The 4,670-nt window shown below is 44.5% G+C and overlaps 1 protein-coding gene across 2 annotated transcripts in view; it reads right to left on the bottom strand.

Moving 5' to 3' along the window:
* LSM14A (LSM14A mRNA processing body assembly factor) overlaps positions 1–4,670 on the bottom strand; it is a 76,924-nt gene that overhangs the window by 44,365 nt on the left and 27,889 nt on the right. The window lies entirely within an intron of this gene.

A 4,670-nucleotide genomic window follows, 5' to 3' on the forward strand; every position in this document is an offset into this window, starting at 1 on the left:
AGGTGATGTGAGGAATCTGACACCATGTCTGATGAATAGCACTGTCCAGTTCTGTGAGATTTGATGGTTGTGGAACCAGCTGCCTGATGGCTCTTTTAACTTCGTCCCACAAATGCTCAATTGGATTGAGATCTGGTGATTGTGGGGGCCACCTAAGCAAGGTAAAGTCTCCCTCATGTTCTTGAAACCACTCCTGCACAATACGAGCACCGTGGCATGGCGCATTGTCTTATTGGAAGAAGCCATCTCCATTGGGATACGCCATCCACAAGATAGGATGAACCTGATCAGCAATGATACTTAGGTATGTTGTGCTATTCAGACGTTGTTCCACACGAATTAAAGGGCCCAAATCATGCCAGGAAAACATGCCCCAAACCATAACACTGCCCCCACCAGCTTGAAGGGTTGTACTCATGCATGTGGGGTTCATGCTTTCATGCTGTTTCCGCCAAATTCTCACTCAGCCATCTGCATGATGCAACTGGAAATGTGATTCATCGGATCACATGACTTTTTTCCAATGCTCGGCTGTCCACTCCTTGTGTTCCTGTGCGACTTGGAGACGTTTTATCTTGGTAACTGCAGACAGCAAAGGTGCTGGAACAGGCCTTCCGCTTCCATATCCCATACGATGCAGTGTACGGCTAATTTGCCTACAAACGTCAGGTGGTCATAATAATCTGGCCACTCAGTGTAATATATATCTCACGTTCAAAGGCTGTTAAATCACATTGTTTACCCACATCTTCAGAAAAAAAATCACTTCTACTGTCAGGGTAAACAACCTGCTTCCCTATTTGTAATGGTCTGGCCCTCTAGCAACTTTAGCGCGAAATTATAGCTAATTTGTCTACAAACATCAGGTGGTCATAATAATCTGGCCACTCAGTGTATAAAGGACTTGAGTATCCACGGATTTTGGTATCTATAAAAGGTCCTGAAATCAATACCCCGCACAATCCGAGAAACAACTATAGCTAAGTTTTGGGGAGTCGGAAGTTACATGTGGTCCTGGTTGGGTGGCTCAGTTGGCTGGAGTGTCGTACTGTACACCAAGCATGTCAAACTCAAAGGCTAACACGGGCCAATTAAACGAGGCATATGGCCCGTGGGCCACAAGTCTGACATCCTTGATGTACACCAAAAGGTTACAGGTTTGATTCCCCGTCAGGGGATGTATGGGAGGGAACTGATTGATGTTTCTCTCTCTCCCGCTTCCTCTCTCTAAAGTCAATGTAAAAAGAAAACAATATATCCTCAGGTGACGATTGAAAAAAGAAAAGAAAAAAAAGAAAGTATCTTTCATAGAGAAGTTAAAAATAAAAATACATGTAGATGTTTTATTGTGTGAGGGTTGGCACTCCCAAATTCTGCATTGTTCAAAGGGTCAACTATATGTGCTAATTTTATAGTCATTGATATATACACTTTTTTTCTACAATAAACTCCTCTTTTGAGTAAAGAGTTTTATAGCAGATTTAGGAAAGAACTGAAGAAAAGTTACTTGACTATCAAGTAAAATAACTTTGCTTAAAGGGAAAAAAACATGAAAAAACATAATTGATTATATTGAGTTTTAAATCTGTGCTGACAAATAAGACATTTCACTTTTGATTTTATTTTCGATCATGTGAGGTGCACTATTAAATTTACAGGAAAGAGATGGAAAAACAAACTATTCCACACAAAAATTTACATTTTTAAATATAGTTATCATGAAGTTAAAGAAATTAAAAAAACATTGTTACTAAACCCAAAATATAATTTAATATGTATATACACAAACTTTTATAATATTAATTTATCTTAATATAAAATATTTCATAATTTAAATATGAAGTGTAATAACAACTACTGGCATATAAGCTCACTGATGGTAGGACTTTGTCTGTGTATTCACTGCTGGTACCAGGCAAATGACAGGTGCTCAATAAATCCTACTGAAAGAATGAATTAAAAGTTCAAAAGTTGCCCAACCAGTGTTGCTCAGTGGTGGCGCATCAACCTCTGAACTGGGAGGTCATGGTTCTATTTCTGGACGGGGCATATGCCTGGGTTGCAGGCTCGATCCCCAGTAGGGTGCATGCAGGAGGCAGCCAATGGATGATTCTCTCTCATTATTGATGTTTCTATCTCTCTTTTCCTTCCTCTCTCTGAAAATAAATAAATAAATAAATAATCCAAAGTCAAAATTTAAGGTGGTTAGAGGTTATTCAATACCATTTTGATTTGCATTTTCTTTGATTTTCCTCATTCCATAAAGCTGATTACTTAAATAACTGGTTCCCTGGAGAATTACCAAAAGCTATCTAAATATATAAAAGCCTAATATGCAAATTGTCCCCACAGGAGTTCAACTGGGAGATTGATTACTCGCTATGACGTGCGCTGACCACCAGGGGGCGGTGTAAACTAAGGGAGGCCCTGGCTGGCAGCCGGAAGGCCCCGATTGACCCTGATCACCGGCCAGGCCAGGGGACCCTACCCATGCACAAATTTCATACCACCAGGCTTCTAGTCCTATATAATAAAGAGGTAATATGCAAATTGAGCATCACACCCTCACACAAGATGGCCGCCCCCATGTGGTCAGAGATGACTGGCAGGGAAGGGCAGTTGTGGGCGACCAGGCCGGCAGGGGAGCAGTTAGGTGTCAATCAGGCTGGCAGGGGAGTGGTTAGGGGGTGATCAGGCTGGCAGGCAGAAGCAGTTAGGGGCAATCAGACAGGTGAGCGGTTGGGAGCCAGCAGTCCTGGATTGTGAGAGGGATGTCTGACTGCCGGACATCCCCCCAAGAGGTCCCACATGGGAGAGGGTGCAGGCTGGGCTGTGGGACACTCCCCCCAGTGCAGGAATTTCATGCACCGGGCCTCTAGTATATCTATCTATCTATCTATCTATCTATCTAAAAGCTTAATATGCTAAGTGTCCGACTGAGCATCGACTGACCGGTCACTATGATGTGCACTGACCACCAGGGAGCAGATGTTCCAACCAATAGGTTAGCTTGCTGCTGGGGTCTGGCCAATCGAGACTGGGCAAGATGCGGCTGGACACGCCCTGGAGCCCTCCAGTGATCCCTCCCGCAGTCCCTCCCCGGACACCGGCCACTGGCCCCGACTGGGACTGGGCGAGATGGCCCTGATCAACCCCGATTGCCGCCAGGCGGAGGGACCCCACCCATGCATGAATTTCAAGCACCAGGCCTCTAGTATATATATAAAATAGATATCACCACTATTTGGTGTAGGCCAGTGATTTTCAACCTTTTTCATCTCGTGGCACACATAAACTAATTGCTAAAATTTGGTGCAGCACACCAAAAAGTACATTATATTCTTTGCCTATATGACAAAAAATAAATAGGTATAATTATCATTCATTCACACCAAACGGCTATAGCCGTGTTGGCTGTTGTCATTCTTTTATTTGACAATCTAAGGGAAAAGAGGTCAGTGCCCCTGACTGAATAGTCAGGTATTTCAAGTTTTAATAATTCTTGTGGCATACCAATTGAAAATTGCTGGTGTAGGCAGCTACTTCTATTAGAATGTGTTTCTTCTCCCTCCACTTAAGAAGTCAGATTTTCCCGGTGAGGTTGAAACGGCTCCGGTGAGGTAGGGACGGCCCCGGTGAGGTGGGGACGGCCCGGGTCAGGTTGGGACTGCTCCAGTGAGGTTGGCACAGATAATGGGGACCAGTATAGACTGATGAACAGGGGTAGATGCAGAGGCAGAGCAACATTGTACAGACTGTCAAACTACAGGGGGAAGCCTGGGGAGGGTTTGGGGGGGGGGATTAAGAGATCAACCGATGGACTTATATGCATGCATATAAGATTAACCAATGGACACAAGACACCCGGGGGGTAATGGACACAAGACACTAGGAGGTAGGGGAGGTCGGGGGAGTGTCAAGGGGGGGAAAAAAGGAGACATATGTAGTAATACTCTTAATACTTTAAGAAATAAAAATTATTAAATAAAAAAAAAAAAAGAAGTCAAATTTTCTCAGGATTCCTTCAGACTTACTTCCCCAAAATTAAGACACAAAAAGGAGAGGATAATCAACAATTGAATCTAAAAATCAAAAGAAACGATCAAAAAATCTAATGAACAAAATAAACTCATAAATAAAATAGAATCAAGAAGCATGGAAACATGAAATAACAGACTGAGGAATCTTAGAGGGAAGGAGAGAGAGGGACCAAAGATCTTATATGCATACTAGAGGCCCAGTGTGTGTGTGGGGTGGTGGTGGTGGTGGTAGTGTGTGTGTATGTGTGTGTGTCCCTCAGCCCAGCCTGCGCCTTTTGGCAGTCTGGGAGCCCTCGGGGAGCGGGCCTAAGCTATCAATCGGATATCCTTAGCGCGGCTGCGGAGGCGGGAGAGGCTCCTGCCACCACCTCTGCGCTCGCCAGCCGTCAGCCCAGCTTGTGGCTAAACGGTGCTTCCTCCTGTGGGAGCGCACTGACAACCAGCGGGCAGCTCCTGCATTGAGCGTCTGCCCCCTGGTGGTCAGTGCGCATCTTAGTGACCAGTTGTTCCGCCATTAGGGTCAATTTGCATATTACCCCTTTATTACATAGAATATGCTTTACCTATGGACACAGACAATAGGGTTTTGAAGGCCTGGGGTGGGGCGGGAACTGGGTGGAGGTGGGCAAT

Source organism: Myotis brandtii, unplaced genomic scaffold, assembly GCF_000412655.1.
Source record: "Myotis brandtii unplaced genomic scaffold, ASM41265v1 scaffold165, whole genome shotgun sequence".
In the NCBI taxonomy this organism is placed as follows: Eukaryota; Metazoa; Chordata; class Mammalia; order Chiroptera; family Vespertilionidae; genus Myotis; species Myotis brandtii.